General features: G+C 36.6%; 1 protein-coding gene and 1 long non-coding RNA gene across 2 annotated transcripts in view; one reads left to right on the top strand and one right to left on the bottom strand.

Annotated features, from left to right (window-relative positions):
* CTNNA2 (catenin alpha 2) overlaps positions 1–18464 on the bottom strand; it is a 1049805-nt gene extending 1031341 nt beyond the window's left edge. Inside the window, exon 1 of the mRNA XM_012742713.2 lies at positions 18272–18464. The gene's annotated coding sequence lies outside the window, so the exon portion shown is untranslated. The remainder of the gene's footprint in view (positions 1–18271) is intronic.
* A 329-nt stretch (positions 18465–18793) lies between these two features.
* LOC105874868 (uncharacterized) overlaps positions 18794–22158 on the top strand; it is a 128030-nt gene continuing 124665 nt past the window's right edge. The window contains exon 1 of the long non-coding RNA XR_001155713.3: positions 18794–18998. This is a non-coding gene — a long non-coding RNA (uncharacterized LOC105874868). The remainder of the gene's footprint in view (positions 18999–22158) is intronic.

The following is a 22158-nucleotide window of genomic DNA, read 5'->3' as shown; positions in this document are numbered from 1 at the left end:
TCCTTCCCTCCATCAAATTTTGCAATAAGGTAAGAAAGAATATAAATATCACAGATGAAGCATAAAGTTTTGAAAAGTGGTAAAATTTTAGAGCCCATTTCTTTCTAACGCCCTAGGAAACTAATTCACCAATGAACTCTCCTATCCTGGGTGTTTTCCCATGCTCAAATTGCTCCATTTAAAACAACGCAAACTAAACTAAACCTTCCCTTTATATTAATACCTCTCCCTTCCTTGCCCGCCAGCATCCAAGTCTGCCAAACAACTTTGGAAACACACAACTTCTCATTTTTCTCTTCTCAGTGACTCCTCAGTTCAATACTATTAGATTTCCGATTTGACCACTTGACTGAAGCTACTCTGGCAAAGATCAGATAGAATCTACACCTCACTCAACAAATACAGTGGCCTCTCTTTAGTCTTTAACCTCCTTGCTCTCTGAACAACATCTAGTGATCACAGTTTCCCCTCTGGAAACACTGGAAACTTGGGGAAATTCTTTTCCCCTGAGGAGAAATTGAGGAAAACCATCCACCAATCTGGCACTTGCCTTCCCCTTCCCCACTTCTCAGAACTCAGACTGTGGGCAGACCAATGGTGTGAAAACTAGGAACACTTTATCAGTAAAGAGATACATTTCCTCTCTCTGATAAACTATTTCTGCTAGTTGTGTGACAGTATTAGTAAAATACCTTTGTTTTTGCAGGAGACTTGAGGTATACTGTTAACAAGAGATACTTTGTTTTTCTCTCTTATACTGAAAACACATTTTGCACCAACCACTAAACATACACGAGTTACAGTTTAGTTTAGTCAGCTTCATTTTTAAAATGCTACCCACACCAATAATAGATTAATGTAGTATGATGAAGAATGTAGCTAGAAGGAAAATTCTGCTGGCTTTAAATATTAGAAATCAGGATGAAAATACACCAAACCTAACCTCCTACCACAGCAAGCCTTCTAAGCAGACCTTCTAACCAGACCATGAAGACCACTAGACCATTTGTCTAGTGGGGTCTTTGTTTGGCCGTTGACCTAGCCACTTCCCAGTGTCTGTTCTCATCCCCAGCTGAGCTCCGGGGGGCTCCTGATCCCAGGCTGCATGACTGCTACAATCCTGGAGTACTGATGAGCTACAATGCTAAGCCAGAGAAGAGCCTCCTGGCTTCAGCCTTTATCATCTGCTTGTGTCATTTCTTGCCCTTCCTTTCTCATGTTGGCCACCATAAACAGGAGACCTCATGGATGGAAGAAATTACATGATGCAAGATTTGATCTTACAATCTGCCTTTCTTTGCCTCTGTATGTTCTGGGTAAAATTCCTAACCAAGAACTTGAAGCAAGAGTAACATTTCTCTCCCTTCCAAGGTTTCTTCTTCTTTTTCTTCTTCTTTTTTCTACCATACTGATTTCCTTCACTTCGGTAGTAAATATCTTAATGTGATTCCCATCTCTCTTTGTCATCAAATGTTTTTCATTGTTTACCCCTTAAGTGTTGATATTCTTGAGAACACAGACCCCATACTTCTCATAATGGTTTATGCAACCCATAGGACACTTCATCTACTTCCATGGTTATAACTATCACCTCCATCTTTACCCCAAAATTTCTAATTTAAGTACCAACAGTTCAGAAGTCCAGATCTTATTCACAAATGCCTGCTGAAGACCTATTGAAGACCTATATGTGGAAATCCTATAAGCTCTTCAAATTTAACATTATCAAAACTAAACACCAGCTTATTCTCAAACTATATTTCACACCAAGAGGACAAGTGATAAAATTCAGAGGAACCCTTGTCTTTGCCTTTGTCCTGAATCACTAATATACTGCTGGTAGGATTGAAAATTAGTATAACCTCTATAGAAAGTAATATGGACATACCTCAAAAGAACTGAAAGTAGAACTACCATTTGATCTAGCAATCCCACTACTGGGTATTTACCCAAAGGAAAAAAAGACATTCTATAGTAAAGATATCTGCACTCAAATGTTTACAGCAGCACAATTCACAATTGCAAAAATGTGGAAACAACCCAAATGCCCATCAATATATAAGTGGATTAATAAAATGTGTTATATGTATACCATGGAGTACTACTCAGCCATAAAAAAATGGAAAACTAATACCTCTTGTATCATCCTGGATGGAGCTAGAGACAATTCTACTAAGTGAAGTACTGCAAGTATGGAAAAACAAACACCACTGTACTCACCATTAAACTGGAACTAATGGATTAACACTTATGTGTACATTTGGAAATAACATTCATTGGAAATCAAGCAGATGGGAGGGGAGCAGAGAGGATAAGTAAATTCACACCAAACATGTATGATGCACACTATCTGGGGGATGGGCACACTTATAACTTTGACTCAAATAGTACAAAAGCAATTTATGTAACCAAAACATTTGTACCCCTATAATTCTGTTTTACTTTAAATATCCCTTCTTCATTGCTATCTATAATTTCAGATATAGCTCTACTCCATCTCACATTCTTTAGTTGTTTGTCTATGGGTCAGTTTTTCCCACTATATACCAATAGATGTTCTATGGGTAGAAACCATGTCTCACTCATTGTAGTATCCCAAATAACCATGTCTGACTGTGGTATCCCTAATAGAGTATCTCACCTAAGAAAGGCAATTTAAAAATGCCTTTTCAGCTCTATTATGGCTAAATGTGAGCTTAATAATTGAATACCATTTTCAAAGTGAAATATTCCTTTTGTCCTTATATGAACACTGTACAATTCTACTCCACAATGAATATTAGCTATATGTTTATTTCTTGTGAAAAAGTACATGATTCAAAATTATGATGAAGAGTAATTTGTACTTTCCAAATGGAAAAAGAAAACCACAAATAATTATTTGGTTTATCTGCCTTTCATTTTTGAGATCTAATTTATATGCCATAATATTCACCATATTAAAGTATTTAATTCAGTGGGTGTTTTATAGCATATGCACAAACAGTATGTGCAATGATCACTATTATCTAATTTCAGAACTTGCATTATCTCAAAAATAACACTCATACTTATTAGCATTCACCATCAATTCCTCCCTTCCCCTAGCCCTTGACAACCAGTAATCTATTTTCTGTCTATATAGGCTTGCCTATTCTGAATATACGATATAAATTGAATCATATGTGATGTTTTATATCTGGCTTCTTTCACTTAATGTGTTTATAAGGTTATCCATGTTTTCATATGTATCCATACTTATTCCTATTTATGTCGAATATTATTTCATTTTATGGGATATACCATATGGGATATATCATTTTATATGGCTATACCATATTTTGTTTATTCATTCTTCAATTCATAGACATTAATTTTTTCCACTTTTTGGCTATAATAAATAATGCTGCTATGAATATAAATGTACAAACTTTAGTGCACATGTTTGCATTTCTCTTCAGTATATACCAAAGAGTAGAACTGTCAAGTCATAAGGTAATTTGATATTTAACTTTTGGAGCAGCTATCAAACTGTTTTCCCATGTGGCTGCACAATTTTACATTCCCACCAGCTATGTTTGGGGATTCCAATTTCTCCACATTCCTCATCAACATTTGTTATTGACATTTTTTTTATTAGAAGTAGTCTAGACAGTGTAAATTGGTAATTCATTGTAATTTTGATCAGTATTAACTTAATAATTAATGATGCTGAGCATCTTTCATGTGCTTAATTGCCATTTGTATAACTTCTTTGGAGAAATGTCTATTCAAGTCTTTTGTCCATTTTTTATTTATGTATGCTTTTTTATTATTAAGTTGTAATAGTTCTTTGTATATTTTAGAGACTAGACTTTTATTTATATGATTTGTAAATATTTTCTCCCATTCTGTGGGTTGTCTTTTCCCTCTCTTTATGTTGTCCTTTGATACATGCAAGTTTTTAATTTTAATGAAGTCCAATTTATCTATTTTTTTCTTTTGCTGCTTGTACTTTGGATGTCAAAACCACTGACTAATCCAAGAAACAACTGCCTAATCTAAGATCCCTAAGATTTACACCTTTGTTTACTTCTAAGAATTTTATAGCTACCTCTTATGTTTAGGTCTATGATGCATTTTGGGGTATATTATTAATCTTTGTATATGGGCTAAGTTAGTGATCCAAATTCATTCTTTTTTATGTAAACATTCAGTTGTACCAGCACCATTTTATTAAAAAAGGATTATTCTTTTCCCCATGAAATAGACATGCCACTCTTGTTGAAATATCAATTGACCATAAATATATGGGTTTATTTCTGAATACTTAATCCTATTTCACAGATGTATATGTCCGTGTTTATGCCAGTACCACTTAGTCTTGATGACTGTAATTTTGCAGTAAGTTTTGAAATTGAGAAGTATGAGTCCTCCAATTTTGTTTTTCTTTTTAAAATTGTTTTTCATCATTTTTACTTTACATATAAATTTTAAAATGAACATGTCAATTTCTACAGAAAAATGGCAGCTGGGATTTTGATAGCAATAGCATTGAATCTGTCGATCAATTAAGTCTTCCCATCTGTGAACACCAATATCTTTCCATTTATTTAGGTCTTGTTTAAATTCTTTCAATGATATTTTGTAGTTTTCAATATACAAAGTCTTTGATGTTTTTACATTACTAAATATTTGCACTTTATTAAGTGAAAGGCAAAATTATAACAGTATAGATTATTTTGTAATTATAATGAAATATAAGACATACGATATATATTCGATGTTAGCATTCTACCTGATAAAACATTTATGCCACGTATTATTTTTATATAAAATATTCTAAATACATACTCAAAAATAAGTATTTATTTTATATAACATTAACTTGTCTTAGTCAAGAACAATTTTACAACTGTAAAATAAAATGAGAAACAATAAAATATAATACACCTGGATATAAGAGGTCAGGTATTCATAACAGCAACAGCAAATAAAATTATCTTTCCAAAGGCAGCCAGGCATCAAGAAAATTTCATGAGATGAAAAAAATACATCTCAAATTTTTCAAGCAAACTAGAACAAAAAACAGCTATATCCTGCTAATGGATGGTTTTATTCAAACTTATGTTAGTATTATTCTAATTCATCCTTATTGGTATAATTCTTTAAGAAAAGACAGTTAACTACATTTTTAAACTAGATTTAGTGATTCAGCATTAATAAAAATATCTTGCAATTCTATGAACCATGACTTGCCACGTGCTACCAATTTCACATCCACACTCAATATTCTTCAAAGAAAAATGCCTGTTTTTGACAGTATAAATTATATCATTTATTTAAACTATATTAGTGTGGATCACAGGATTTTAAGTTGATGGGTTAATTAATGATAAATCAATGCTGATATGTATGCATAAAGCCTAGAACAGAAGAATAATTACAATTCAATGCAATTACTACATTTTCTCTATGTGCATAATCAGTGAAAGGTTTTCATTCAAAATAACTATTTTTCATGATAAAATATCATGAAAATAATATCATGAAGTTAAGTTTCCCCTACAGTTTGAACGAGAAGTTCTTAGTGTCAAAAAATAAAACTCTGGGCAGGAACTGGAGTCTCCAAAAATTTCTTTTTTTTTAGTATCAGTTGTTGGCTTTATTTATTTATTTTTTATTTCACAGCACCTATTTTCTATTTCATTTCTTAGACTTTTTAAAAAAATTTCAGAATATTACAGAGGTACAAACATTTTGGTTACATATATTGCCTTTGCACTGCCCGAGTCAGAGCTACAGGTATGTCCACTCCCCAGAGAGCGTGCACCGCACACATTAGGTGTGAATTTACCCATCCCCTCCACCCCCTCCCCTCTGCCTGGCACCCAATGAATGTTACTTCCGTATGTGCACATTAACTGTTTATCAATTAGTACCAAATTAACAGTGAGTAAATGCTTGTTTTTCCATTCTTGTGATACTTTACTTAGAAGAATGGGCTACAGCTCCATCCAGGATAATACAACAGATATTAGTCTACCATTTTTTATGGCTGAGTAGTACTTCATGGTATACATATATGACATTTTATTAATCCACTCATGAATTGTTAGGCACTTGGGTTGTTTCCACATCTTTGCAATTGTGAATTGTGTTGCTATAAACATTCAAGTGCAGATATCTTTACTAATAGAATGTCTTTTTTTCCTTTGGGTAGATACCCAGTAGTGGGATTGCTGGATCAAATGGTAGTTCTACTTTTAGTTCTTTGAGATATGTCCGTATTACTTTCCAAAGAGGTTGTACTAATTTGCAGTCCCACCAGAAGTGTATGAGTATTCCTATCTCTCTGAATCCACACCAAAATTTATTGTTTTGGGACTTTTTGATAAAAGCCAATCTCACTGGAGTTAAGTGATATCTCACTGTGGTTTTGATTTGTATTTCTCTGATGATTAGAGATGTTGAGCAATTTTTCATATGTTTGTTGGCCATTAGTCTGTCTTCTTTTGAGAAGTTTCTGTTCATGTCCTTTGCCCCTCTTAGTAGTGCTGAACTGGCTATTGTGTTAATATTATACTTATACATTTCTAATAATCAGTGTTGGATGTAGAATAGAGATGTCACATAGCAAAATAGCTCCAATATGCAAATGATGACAAAATATTTAAAGTATCAACAGATAGTCAAAAAATAAAGTCATTTAGATAAAAAGTTTAATATCAAACATGTTACTACCAACATATCATTGTTCACTCAACTCAGTCTAAGGTCTAGAAAAAACATAATCCATGCCTTTGAATGGAATATAAAAAATAATCATGAAATATTCAGAAAGACCTATAAAAGTACTAAGTAAATATTTGGAATTAAGTATATAAAATCTACATATACACTGGGCTTACTCCAAACAGAAAGGTTCACAAACATACTGACATTGATATAAATAATATATTTTAGTTCATCTGAGAGATATAGATATTGAGAATAATTTTCAAAACAAAAAAGGTGTGTCTGGACCACAGTATGGACAGTGTATTTCAGATCTGGAGAGTGTTTCATTCACACTAAATATAAGTTAGAAGAAAAAAGCTTTTTAATTTAAAATTAGAAGAAACTAAAAGAAAAAATATGAGCATTATATTTTATCATTTTCATGTAAATAAGACCTGCAAATATGTGTATTAAACATATTTGAATGAACTATGAATTGTTATCTTAACATATAAAAAGGCCATGCAAATTGGTAAGAAAAACATAAGGACAAATTTTTTGAACCAATAAGGTATTTAAACAAGGCAACTGCAAACCAAACCAAATCAATCAAAAAAATAATAATTTCTACATTAGCAATGACTTATTAGAAAAATGTAAAAGAAAAAATCTCTTTTCCAACAGTAATAAGAACTACATATGAGATAGTCCTAAACTTAACACAAAATGAGAAAGACCTTTTACAAAAAAAAAGCTATTTATGATACTGAAGGATACATACACACAAAAAGCCAAAAAAAAAAATGAAAATACAGTCAACCTCCCTAGAAATCAGGGAAACAAATTCATATAAAAAAAGAGATATCCTTCTTACCTATTCATTGATTAACTTTTACAAGTTTAAAATTATCATGTATTATCAAAGGGGTAAGGAAATATACATGTTCATATCTGCTGGTAGAATTTAAATTGGTATTACCATTGGAAAGAGCAATTTGACATTAACTATTAAAATCTAAAATGTAAATAAATACCTCATGTCCTAACAATTACAATTATCTGCCCTTTAAAAAAATACATTAGTACATGTGGACAAGAAACCTATATAAGGATGCTCATCAGAGCATTTCTTGAAATATCAAAATAGCAGAAACAAACTGAATATTCATGAGAACATAATGATTAAATAAACCACAATACAACCACAGCATAAAATAATAAGCATTATTAAAAAATAATGGTACATATCTCCATGTACTACCATAGTGATATCTCTAAACTATACATAAAGCGAAAATGAAGTGTAGAAAATCATGTTACAATTTAAGTAAATATATATGCACACACACATATATATAAGTAAATATAATGGTACAAAGACCTTGGCCACCTGTTTCTTTGAGTCACTTTCCTGGAGCCCTCAAGGTTAATCTCCTACTCATGACACAGACCATATTTAAAGGCAGATCAACCAGATATTTTATCTCTGTAGGTACCCCAAAACTGGAAGCTTAAATTCTAATAGATGTAATGTTATACAGAAACTAATGTGAAGAATTTTTATTATCCCATAAAATACTTAGATATATTTAGTTAAAAAATAGGATACAAAAATGCATATACCTATGATCTCAGTTGTGCTTAAAAAAACTTCACTATATGATACACTAGGATATACTCATAGGGATTAAAGAAAGTAGATATTCACCAAATGTTCACTGAATTGTTGGACTGAAGTGATTTTTATTTTTCAGATTATTTTTCTTGTTATTTTCTAGATGTTCTACAACTGGTATCTATTACTGTAAGTGAAAAGACAAAACATGTTCTTTTTGAAACAATGTATCTTCTGTTATTGGATTCTTAAGATAGTTCTGTATAGATAGTGCCAAAATATTTCTCTACTCCCAGCCTCTCCCCTTCACTCCAGTCTCACTTTTCAGCTGCCTACCAAGCAGTTATCAGCAAATCAGCTTTAGTTCTCTTGAATATGATTTCTCTATCTCTCCCACTCCTGTGCTTACTGAACCCATCTCCCTGCTGGTTCAGCCTTGTCCCAGTTCCCAGACCAAGGCAGGACTGATTTAAAAAGTACTAATACAAGGTCATCCCCTCCTCCATATCTTACTCCCATCCACTGGCAGGGCAAAATTCCTGATTCTGCATCTGCCTGGATTTTTGCCCCATACCACTGTGGAGTCAGTATCCCACAACACTACATACTCTATCATATTCTGTCTGGTATCAAACTGTTCACGTTCTCATTTCATACTCTCTACTAGACTATCAGCTTGTGAGATCAGGTACTGCATCTTGTTGATATGTGAATCTAGGGCTGTGCTCCTCAAAACAGTAGTTTTCATAACTTGTAAGAAAGCATTTGATTGCTATTATATTTGAGAAGAAATCTGTAGGATTTGTCCAAAGATAGAGTGAGTTCAGATATTTAATATAATAAACAAGCATTTATGAAGGAACTACCATGGGTCTAGGACTGAAACAGAAGAATAATAGAAAAAAGTAAGGTGTAGCTCCTATCTTGACACAGAATCTAGAGTGGTTGAGACATCTTTTATAAAAAAAAAAAAAAGTGGATAATAATTACTGTTTTGGCTTCTGGCTTAACAAGCAAAGCAAAACATTAAAATCTTCTTGCCTGAGGTCCTGATTTCACAGATGGGCAAACTGCAATCGAATTTGCCTGCCTGGATCCCAGACTACTGCCAGCACTGACTTTTGCCTCCTGTCCCAACTCCATGAGCCCCAATGTGCTTGGCTCTGCTTGTCACTATTTGTATGCTTGCCCACTTTAAATAGTTCCCTGGGATCTAGATTCACTCCCTCTTCAGTTCATGCTGTGGGCTAGGATCTAAATTTCTCCCTTCCTCTTTCCTAGAGTATACCCCCTGTCACCTGTTTTCGCACACAATAAAAACATATAATTATAATATACTTTTTGATTGAACTTCCTTCCTATAAGACTGAGAAAATCATGGCAGGCCTCTAAATAAAACTGTAACAAACACTGTTGCTTGCCTACCCAACATCCATTTCCCACTTCCTTGCTCTTAACAGAACTGTCATTCTGCTCAACTATCCTCTGACTTCCTCTATCCAGCCATGGGCTTCAGTGACAGCTGACCCCAAACCCAGCCTCAGAGCATGAATCCTGATTTAGTCTATGTTTATCATTCATGGCATTCCCATTCCCCTTGCTCTTTTTTTTTTTTTTTTTTTTTTTTTTTTGAGACAGAGTCTTGCTTTGTTGCCCAAGCTAGAGTGAGTGAGTGAGTGCCATGGCATCAGCCTAGCTCACAGCAACCTCAAACTCCTGGGCTCAAGCAATCCTACTGCCTCAGCCTCCCGAGTACCTGGGACTACAGGCATGTGCCACCATGCCCGGCTAATTTCTTTTCTATATATATTAGTTGGCCAAATAATTTCTTTCTATTTATAGTAGAGACAGGGTCTCACTCTTGCTCAGGCTGGTTTCGAACTGCTGACCTCGAGCAATCCATCCGCTTCGGCCTCCCAAGTGCTAGGAGTGCTAGGATTACAGGCGTGAGCCACCGCACCTGGCCTTCCCCTTGCTCTTGACTGTACTTTGGAAGGCCATGTGATCCAGTGTTGGACAGTGAGATAAGAGAGAAGTCTGCAGAGGGGCTTTTGGCAAAAGTTTCCTCATTTTGCAAGAAGAGACACTGCTGCTACATGATGGTATGCTAGGAACTAAAGAAGCCATCCATCCTACTGGCTGAGGGTGAGATCAACACACAGAGGGGACAGCGCCAAGGGGACAGAGAGTGGAAATGAAGCTCAGGTCTAACAATGGAGCCACCATCCTCTGGATATCTTGTCACTTTTAGAAATCTTTTCCAATGTATTTCCTTTCCCCTACTGCCAGGTTACATATATTAGTTTCAAACAGCACACCTTTAAATGTATACACATATATATCAGCAGCTTTGTTTTATGTTTCAATGGAACAATTTTAAAATGGGAATTTGACAGATATTTGGGTTGTTTTTAGTTTGAAGCTATTATGAGTAAAGCTGTTATTAATTTTCACGTACAAGCCTTTATACATATGTTTTCATTTCACCTGGGAGTGGAATTTCTGGATCGCAATGGTAAGAGTATTTTTAACATTAACAGAAACTGCCAAACTGTTTGCCAGAGTATTACATTCCCACCAGCAATGTAGGAGTATCACAGTTGCTTCACATCCTCTCCAAAACTGGGTATTGTCAGTCCTTAGAATTTAGCCACTCTAGTGTTTGTATAGGGGTATCACATTGTGGTTTTTTATATTTCACAATTTTGGTGAATAATATAAACATCTTTTCATATGTTCACTAAAAATCTATATATCTTCTTGTGTGAAATATGTCTTCACATATTTTGTTCATTTTTGTTAGTTTGCTTGTCTTGTGCACCCTTCGATAGCTTAGCTGGTATAGCGGAGGACTGTGGACTGGACTAACATCTGCAGAGATCCTTATGTTTTCTGTCTTATTGAGTTGCAAAAGTTCTACATACACTGTAGATAAGGCCTTTGTCAGAGATACAGAGATAGAAATACATAGATCTAGCAAATCTTGTGTCTTTTAAAGAGCAAAAGTTTTTTCTTTTTATTTTTATAAAGTCTAATATATCTTTTCTTTTTTGATTAGTGCTTTTGGATCCTAAGTAACCTTTACCTACCTAATCCAAAATTGCAAAGATTTTCTCCTATGGGTTCTTGTAGAAGTTTATATATGCAGACTCATAGAAAAATCTCGAAAACATTAGCTCAATTCAAGAAGGAAAGCAAAAAGGAATTTATATTTTGTGATTCAAACCTATATCAATTTCTAGACCAGAAAAAACTAGTGTACAGATGTAGAAAACAGATCAGTCACAAGGGAAGTTTTTAGAGTAATGGAAATATTTGATTCCAGTGGTGGTTACACGGGTGTGTTTGTCAATACACAACAAACTACTTATAATGTGTGCATTTTATTTGATATAAGACATACCTCAAAAATTTGATTAAAAAATTTTAATGGGAATTTGGAGCTTGATTGGTCAGAAGGCAGGTGATGACAAAGTCCTGAGAAATAGGATTTAGGGGATAAGCCAGGCTTTGCTATGCCTGAGGTAGAAATATTAACCTTAAAGTATATATAACTTCTTAACATTACCTCATTCTAAGTGTGTAAATGCCCTATAGTCTTTCACAGACATTAGCATGACTGGAACAAGCCAATCACACACTGGGCTGGTCCCTAAATGGAGGCAGCAACTGCCTGGGACCTTCAATATAGGAATGACTTTCAAAACAAAGAGAGGAAAAGATAGAGAGTAAGAAAAGTCACGTTCCTTAGTTCTCCCTCTGCCCAGAGACTCTGGAAAGCTAAATTTGCAATTTTATTGGGAAAGGGAAAGCATATGCCACTGAAGGTAAAGTTTTTTCTAGTGTAGCAGCAGTTTATGTTTTAAAATTAAAAAACAAATGTGAAACAGTAAAAAATAAATCATTAAGCCTTGAAATTTTAAGGGAAAACTCACAGGCAGAATTATAGAATTTTATAGCGAGATATCTCTATACCTTCCAATCAGGTCACTTAAAATACAGATAAAATAAACAAGACTTCAAGAGTTTGAGGCTTGTCTAGTCATACAGCTAATTAATTAGTTGGTTGAAAACCTGAAGGAAGAAGCCAGTCATCCTTGTTCAGTGTGCTTACAAAATCATAATCTCTTGCCCAGTGCTCTACATGGGGCAGGTATTTTTAAAGATACCCGTTGAATGAATTCATTCCAGGCAAAATGATAAAAAAAAAAAATACATGGAAAGTGTAAGTGGGGTAGAACGCTGAATTTAGATATGGATTTATTTTTCCCCACTAAATTTGAGTTCTGTTTATGCTTCTTTATCCCAGTTATGCACATTAGGAAAGAGAAAATATACTTTGTAAAATTACTCTGGCAGGTATCAATGCCTTAATGAAAGAAAATGAAGCAGTACACTAACACGAATTGTAACATACCCTTTCCTAGAAACAGTTGAGGACCATTAGCTCTTTCTAAAGTGGTTAAGGAACATTTCTACTTCCTTACTGAAAGATGGATTAATGATATTTAACAACTGCTTCAGGCCCTATGAATTTAAGATAAACTCAAAAGACTGACTTTTCACCAAATCCTCACAATTAAAAAAATGGGTGCATCAGATCCTTTGGTGATTTCTGGAGTCACTGTGGTTTCTGCTTGGCTCGTGGGAGAACAAATAGACATAGCACCATCGAGAGTTCATGGCTTTAGTTCTAAAACATCAAGGGACCATTAAAAAAAAAAAAGATCTTGGATATACTGCAGAAACATAATGAACAATATAAACTCAATTTACAAAACATAAACATCTGAGAAGCTTCCTATTAATTTTCTATTATGGCTCTGCAGCCCTTGAGATCATATAAAACTAAATTCTTTATTTTATCCCAACCCCTGTAAGCATGTCCACTCATTTAATGTAGGAACACTGAACAAGTTAGGATATTGTTTGATTTGTATCTCCATCTCAATATGTCACATAAACATATTACTTGGCTCCTCAAAACAACCAAGCAAACAAAATAGCCATATGTTGAAAAATTACAAGATACTGAAAAATTGACATATGATTTTTGTATTAGTTTTTTTCACCCCTGGTCTGGTTTTAAACACTATTCATTAAAATTTATATATAAAACTTGCTTTAAAACAACTAGAACATGGATTATATTAGCATGATAGCAAAAACACAGAAAACCCCTAATTGAACAGTTATAAATTCTCCAACTCAAAAGATAAAATTCATTCATTCTATTTCATCCTGATTCTACCTCCTTGTTTGGTCACCAACTTAACTCATGGGAAACACACCTACTTTTCTCACTTCTGTTAAATGCATGTTGTCCTAACACCTAAACATAATGGTCTAATAGTTGTGTACACAGGTAGGGCTTTTAAATAAAAGGAATAATAAAATCCTTTTCAATACCAAAGCCCTGAAAATTAAGCTTTTTAAAGTCAGACTCTCACTTTGTGGCATTTATAATGTGTTATAGGAAATAGTTTCGAAGTGGAATAGAAGGCATATCTGTGGTTAAGTTAGAATTCAGCTCTGAGGTAAAAATTCACTTAGGAGGAAAATAAAAATGTCTAAAAGTAAAATTTGTCAAAAACCTCTGGTACTTTAATATAAAACCGACTAGGAGTAATACATCTGAAAATTTTTTATTTAGATCTGCTGAATCTTTAAAATTTTCATTGAGAAAGATCTCCAAATACAAAATAAAAATACTATAGTCTATGGTCATGGTAGCTTTGGGAAATATATCCATGTTAATGATGAATGTGTCTTAAGATAATATTCATGAGATCAAGTTTATGTATTATTAGAACTACAAAAAAAATAAGAAAAAATTTTACAATTTTGGAGCAAGCAATGAAATTGTTTCTATTACAATGGAATAAGCATGAGCACAATAAATACTATTGAATATTTATTTCATGGATACATTTTTTAAAATAGCTTATGAATCTCAAGTAAAAACAAGGGTGTTCCAGCAGATGTAGGCAATGAATAGTCGTCACCCCATACCAAGCAGATATTTAACTTGCTCAGTGCAAGTTCCCAAACTCTCTGTCCTCATTACGTGTTAGTCTTACAGCAAAAAAAAACCCCTGAAAAACCATAATCCATTTAAAATTATTAATAATCTTGGACAGCAATAAAAAGGGACTTTAGTAATTAGGAAAAGTCTATGATATAATAGAAAAAAAAGCCGCTGAAATACAATTACCCTAACAAGTACTGGACTCATCTATGTCAAAAAAAATAATGTTTGTTATTACACTCCACAATACAGTCCTAGAATATTCACTAAGTAAGGCAAAACAAGGCAGAGTTGTAATAATCATAATATTAAATCGCTGTTGTTCAGCAAAGGTCAAGTTTTCCCTCTGCCTTGAAGTTTAAAGAAAAGACCAAAAAGAATACTCCGGGTCCTCACTGTCACACCCACCTTCAATTCTGTGTTCTGGGATGGGGCTTTAGGTGTGACAAAGAGCTAATAAGCTCCCTGGATAGCTGGACCTACTGTAATAAAACGGATCCCACACTAAAACAAGTTGTCTTATCCCAGGGATGGTAAGGGTTAGTATAATTGCTCTGACTCTATGTTTAACATCTTTTAATACATTCACCTGTATGCCAAGTAGTCCAGTAAATAGTCTCCCTAATGTTCCCCCAAGCACCATGCTTTTTCCTCTTTCTCTGCTTTTTTTCCAGCTGTGGTGCCCACCCTGCATGAAATCCTTCCCAGGCATCTCTGTCCAAGCTCCAGTGCTACTACTGAATATCATTATTTTCCCGGTCACACAAACATCTGTCTTCTTCAGAATCCCTCTAGTATTTATTTGCTCTTTCATCTTTCTAGTACAATAATCATATACTATCTTGGAATGTTTTTAAACTATTTCTCTTAATTATAATAATGTTTACTTAATACATGTTTGGTTTGCACCAAGTACTTTGCTAAACACATTTAACCTTTAAAGCAAACCCATGAATCAGAGTCTACCACAATTTCCATTTTGTGGATGAGGAAACAGACATACATAGTACACAAGGGCACAACCGCTCCTAAGCAGGAGAGCCTGCTCTCACATCTAAAGCTCTCTCTAAAGATCTTGTTCTTTGCCACTGTGAAATATGACCTCATGCAAATGCCTATTCTCCTCCACTAAACTGTAAGCTGAGGTCAAAGAGAGTGTCTTTTACTTTTTTCTACTTCTTTGGAATATCTCATAGGACTTAGCGTAGAGTTAGGCAGGTGTTAAGAGCTCTGTAGGAGGACATACAGAGACCATATCTAGGATATGTCCTACAGGGGTACATGAAATGTTCTATTGACTCTTTATTTGAATCATGCATTCTTAAAGTCCCAGTCAACCAAAGGCAGAAGCCTCTAGAAAGGAGATTTTTCACTGGAAGTCAGTCTTTATCTGTAAACTAGATATGGTCAGGGTGGCAAGCTCAGACACTCTTTCTTTTTCTAAAATTCATATTTTATTAGTTTTACTCAAGTCTCTCTTAAAATTTTGCAGTAAACAAAATGTTACTTTATATTCTAATTCTTTAATAACTGTGTATTTTGTTTCCATTATGTGGACAAATGTTTACAAACAAAGGAAACAAATAAAAGGTGCCTGTTTTTTCATAGTAAGCACAGTATTTAAAAATGGGGCATACACCCACATCACTCTCTGCAGAAAAATTGCAATAAAGCAAGAGCACAGCTGACTGAGGGGCCATCTCTTCTCCACACTCATAACTGTGATGCCTCACAAAGAATAGCAGAGGTGTTGGTAGGGGGAAAGTCATTTGAAAGAAATTAAGATAAAACTAACTTATTATACCCATATATAATTAACATGAAGGTCTTTCACTAGCTTCATGGCATTCTATGGAAAGGGGAACACAAACAATAAAAAGCACCCCCATCTACAAGTTCATTATTAAGTAATGCCACCATTCAGATACACAGTGGGTTGACCATAATTCTGCATCAGAATGTTGGTAACACTGATAATTCAAGCTTCTGCCACATGGCCAAAGAGTCAGCCAAGCCATTAATGGAATTGCATTCCTACCATAGGGAGTTGGGGGAGGGAGGTCCATCATTCCGAATATTACACACTTCCCCAACACTGACTCAGATGATTAACTGTCTCAGCTCTTCATCAAATCAGCACTCAATCACTTAGGAAGGCAATTCTCTTCATCTCAACTCCTACTTTACATTCCCATAAAATGCAAAAGTGCATATTGCACTACTGTCACATAATTTAAATGAAAAGAAAAAAAATCAATAATTTGCTCCACAGCATAGTTTCTTACTGGCAACTTCAATGAATATGCCAATAATTTTGGTCCCTCACCCATACACTCCTTAAACACAAAACACAGCTATTCTAAAGATATTAAGGTTTGGGGTGTTTGTTGTTTTTATTTTTAAGGAGAATATAAATAGGATAAAATATAGATTTCAAAATATCCATTTTTGATTTATAGTTACACTGTTGGACCCTTCTGAGATGATAAATATACTAAACATTCTGAACCATGGTTGTCCCGCCACGTATAAATAAACTTTTCAGTAGCAATGCTTGTATAAAAGAGAACTGCCAAGTTATCATTAATATGTACAATATAATGGGTTAGAATGTAAGCTGAAGAGAGCAAGGTAAAATTACAGCATTTTGTGAAAATAAGTAATGCAAAACCAGCTGAAATGTTCAATTATTAACAGTGGTTCTGAAGCTAATTCAACTTTCCCATTGATGTAAACCACAAACAGAATCACATACTATGTCTCTCTGTAAACACATTCAGGATTCCTATAAAACGGATAAGAAGGGGTACGGGTATCTGTTAAAGGCTAAAACACAGCGAATGCTATCTAAATGGTATATTTACAAGCCTGTGGAATATAACCTCATTTTTCCAAAAGCTGTCTAACCACTACCCTGCTTAAGAGTTAACCCATGATGAACAAAAGTCCATCTCTTCCACCCTTTTGCTTCCTATTTTCCCAAACCATTCTTCCTTGGTGTTTTGTATGAGCAAAACATTCCATAAATAAGGCTGTGGTGCACAAGCATTAAAGTTTAGAGAGTTTCTGCCTTTGAAGTAGGTAGTGACAGGACCAAGGAGACATGGGTTCAATTCCAAGCCAAATATTAGGCGGGTGGTTTGAAAATGTCAATCCAAAGAGGCCTAGAGGAAAAGAATACAAGCTTCCACTGCCACCACCCTTTCTCTTCCCCTCCCCTCTTTCTCTCTTGTTCCCATCCTCTCTTCTCTTTCGTTGTGGTTTCTCACGGAGACAATCAAAGCAAGGAAAGCTGGATTTTAAATTAGTGAAACACACACTGGGAATATGTAATTCCCGGGAGAAAAAAAGAAACTGCTGAAAAGGGGTGTGGGGGACTGTTGGCAACATGTCTAAGTGACAACCCTCCCCACCCCCACCCTAATACAGCACAAATCCATAGATTCTTCTTGGATCCCCTTCTCCTTCCAGTTCCCAGTACTCTATGCAACTTGACCCTTCATCCTAATAATTTAGGGACCCGCAGGGCATCCGCGTTCAAGAGTGTGTCTCTCAGTATATGCGCCCAATTTTGTGGAAACCCCTGAATCCGGACAGTTGTAGCAGGCAAGGGATACTCCCACCCTCCCGCCGGGGAAGGGGTGAAGAAAGGGGGAGAAAAGGGATGGAGACAAGAGGAAAGGGATGCAGAGCTGCGCTCTAGGGCGAGTGGCTGAAAGGAAGACAGGGAAGAAAGAAAGGGTGGGAAGGAAGTGGGGCTGGGAGAGAGGAAGAAAGGGATGAAAGAAAGGCTGGAAGGGAGAAAGGAGGGGAGAGGAGAGAGGGATGTTGGGAAGGATGAGGGAGGGAGGGCTGGGGAGCGGGGAGGGAGGGGAGGATGGAGAGGATGGGAGGGAGGCAGGGAGGGAGGGAGGCAGGCAAGGATGGAGGATGCTCTGCCCGGGACTCACCTCTGTGGGTCGGTGGGAGTTTCTCGCCTCCTCCTCTTTCTCGCCGGTTCGCAGCAGCTGGAGTGGTAATCACAGAAGCGGCTGGAGCGGCGGCGGCGGGTACAAGGGCAGCAGCTGCTGCAGCCGCCTCTGGCCGAGGTGCGGTGCCGCCTGCTCTGCCCGCCCGCCCGGGTCTCCGCCTCACTCGGGGCTGGAAGCGAAGCCGCTCCCCCCTCCCCCCGCCCGCCCCGCGTCCTGCCCAAGCGCGAGCGGCAGCGGCCCGGATCGCCGCTAGGGGAGGTGGACAGTGCGCATGCGCGGCCGCTCACTCGCTCGCGCGCCCCCGCGGCCCCCGCGGCTCCACGGGGCTGGGAAAGGCACGGCGGGGCGCGGGCGCGCGCGGCCTGGGGAGCGCCCGAAAGGGCGGGGCGGGGCGGGGCGGAGCTAGGGAGGCGCGGCCGGCTCTGCGCCGCAGGTGGGGGGAGGGGACCTCGACGAAGGGGCACCACCGCTGTAGGGCGCAGGTGCCGTGTCCATGACAACCGCGTTACCCTGCGAGCGGGGACCGGGAGCTGACTCGCTGGAGCCCTAAGGCCCGCAGAGAGGCACCAGGGTCAGGAGAGGGACAGAGGGATGAGGGGTGTCGCAGAGTAGGACAGAAGGGCCAACCCCTCGGCGTCCGACACGTGGCAGGTGGAGGGCAGGGCAGAGAGCAGCGAACGAAGGTGGCGACTGACGCGGAAGGGAGGTTTGTTGGGACCTGGGGACCCGAAGGGAGGAGGAATGTACTTTAAAAGAACAGAGAAGAGGATGGAAGTGTGAAAACAAATGGAATATTTGCTCATTTAACAAGCCTTTGTTGAATGTTATATCCGTGGAAAGCATTATGACTCTTTTATTGATGCAAATGATATTACCGAGCCCCTAATTTGTACCAGGCACTCTAGTTGGGCTTTCTGAGATAGTCAGAAGGTGTTGAGACCCAGGGTTTGTCCTCTTAAAGGTTATACCCTAGTTGGGGAACTTACATAGAGAGGGCAGAGAGTATATGCCCTGCCAGCCACTAACTGGGACTTGGTGGTGGAATGTAACTGTTACAGAGGTGCTAGAAGTGAAAGAGGAACACAGCTACATCGAATGTGAAACATAAGTTACAATCATCTTTGTTCTGCCACAGTGCCATTCACAACAATTTTTGTTTTGTTTTAAACCAAGAGAGAAAAATAAAGACAAAGAAAATCTATAGCAGTTGTGTATGACACAACTGATGTTGCATTCACAACGTGCTGTCTGGTATCTTCGCCCACTAGCATCAATGCGCTTGTTCAAGCTGATACTTGCGGAGCTCTATGTCACTTGGTGCACGTGCTATTTTAGTTTAGTTTAGTTTAGCTTAGTTTCCTTCATCGTTGTCTGTGTCAGCTATTTTTCCATCCTCCCCCTTGTTCCCAAATTGGCATCTGCAATTGTTTGAAAATTATGTCAAACCCAAGTATGTTTTTTTTCTCTCCATGCAATGACTTGAGAGCGGCACCTCTGTCCATTCCCCTACCTTTCTCGTCCAACATATTCTTGGCTTTCTGTTTTCTTGTCACCACCACTTTACCAATTTAAAAATCCTTGGGGAAAAGCGGAAACGAATCACTAGATGTAAGCTTAAGAAAAATCTTACCCTACGACGCTGTTTCAGGACCATGGACAGTAGCACCACGTGCTCCTACTGCCAAGCAGTTTTTCTTGGGCTCTGCCTATAGAATGGGAGGAACAAGCTAAAGAAGGTGCAGGATGTGCTACAAGAAGTAAGTGCAGAGCACCAAATGATTTGTGCCAGAAGATATGAACAGAGTGGAAAAAAGAAAAGAAAAAAACATACCATGGAATAGTGTAGGTAGGAAGTAGGCCTTCAGCTAGATTTTGAAGAAAGAATGGATAAGATTTGGAGGCGTCACAAGATGGGGATAGTTTAGCCAGCAAGGTCATTAAGATGGGGATAGTTTAGCAAGTGAGATACTTAAATAAAATGGATACTGCATACTACTACTACATGGTATCCTTTTGGAGGCAGAGGACACCTCTGATTTTAAATGGTCCAAAAATGTGGAAATGATAAAGTAGTCTTCATTTAAAAGAGGCAGAACACGCACAAAAAGATTGACAGTTTTTTGTTGTTACTGTGATTTTTCAATCTCTGATCAGGCTGGAGAGGGTAAACTAAAAAATACAGGCCAAAGAGTAATCAGACAAGTTCATCTCTTTAAAGTTCAAAGGGTTCATTTATAACATTTTGTATTAATTAGTGTTACATTTATAACTCTTTGTTTTAATTGGCACCAAACACAAAGAAAAATAATGTAGACCAAGTACTCTCTTGTCAAAATGAGATTTCCCTCGTTTTTGTTTTATTGTGACTTTCAAAACCATATTATTGAGAGACATTTAAAAGTCATTTGTAAAATATCTGGAAGCTTTTTTCCATGCAATTGCTTTAAATTATAGTTAATAAAAAAATAATAGCATAAAAGCCATTCTTGGTTTCTTAGACCCTTAGCCTCCTTCATTCTCCTTCAAAATGCACCAAACTGTTGCCTGTCAATCAGATAGCGATAAGAAATAACTCAGGCAATACATTTAAGTCATCAGCAGGCAAAATGGCAGCTGAGATTTTTGTTCCCTTCCTTCAAGGAATTTACTAATTCTTTTATATGTTTTGAATTAAGGTGACCCCCTACTCCTAACCCCTCAACCCTGTAGAAAATCCAAATTGAGTATTACTTTAGCCATATTTATTTTTCTCTGATAGTCTAAATATACTTGTAAATAATGGCTATCATTAGATACTAAAAAGCTATCATTTTGTTTGTCCCTATACTAAACCCAGGGGACTTTTTTTAACCTTTATTTATTTTGTTTGAGACTGCTTGTGATTCTGTTTTCAACTTTCTTGATTTAAGTGTTGTCCTTCATTTCAATGATATAAACATATACAGCTCTCAGAAAAACACGCAGTTTTTTCCTTCCCCACTCATAGTAAAGATTTATGCCAACATAAATAACAAAGTGAGCATTGTTAAATGTATAGTATTGTGTTCAAGTGGAGAAAATACTGTATGTAATTAAAATCTAATTCAAAATGCAAGAGTATGACATCTAGATTTTTAGAAGAGACTTCAATACTAACAATCTGAAGTGAAATTATCCAAAGTGTTTATAATTTAAATGTCAAGACTAGGACCCTCATTCAGTCTGTCACCTCCAGAAATTTTTCTATCAAGTCTTCCTGAGCAATTTCATTTTTAAACTTTAATTTTTAGAGCAGTTTTAGGTTCACAGCAAAACTGAGTGGAAAGTACAGAGAGCTCCCACACAAGCACAACCTCCCCCACTATTAATCTCCGATTCCACAGTAGTACATTTGTTATAATTGATGAATCTACATTGAAACATCAATGTCAGAAAACTTTATAGTTTACATTAGAGCTCACTCTTGGTTTTGTACATTTTATGGGTTTTGAAAAAAAGCATAATGACATGTATCCACCATTTCAACATCATCGAGAATAGTTTCACTGCCCTAAAAATCCTCTGTACTGTGTCTATTCATCTCTTCCTCCTCCTGAACCCCTGGAAACCACAGGCTTTTTTACTGTCTCTGCAATTTTGCCTTTTCCAGAATGTCATATAGTTAGAGTCATACAATATGTAGCCTTTTTCAGATTGGTTTCTCTCACTTAGTAAAATGCATATAAGATTCCTCCCTGTATTTTCATGGCTTGATATCTCTTTTCTTTGTAGCACTGAATAATATTATATTGTCTGGATGTACCATAGTTTATCCATTCATCTAATGAAGGATATCTTGGTTGCTTCTAAATTTTTTGCAATTATGAATGAAACTGCAATAGCAATTT

Source organism: Microcebus murinus, chromosome 3 (genome assembly GCF_040939455.1).
Source record: "Microcebus murinus isolate Inina chromosome 3, M.murinus_Inina_mat1.0, whole genome shotgun sequence".
Taxonomy (NCBI): Eukaryota; Metazoa; Chordata; class Mammalia; order Primates; family Cheirogaleidae; genus Microcebus; species Microcebus murinus.
Note: the sequence above shows the minus strand (reverse complement) of the source record. Positions and strands in the feature narration are given on the sequence as shown.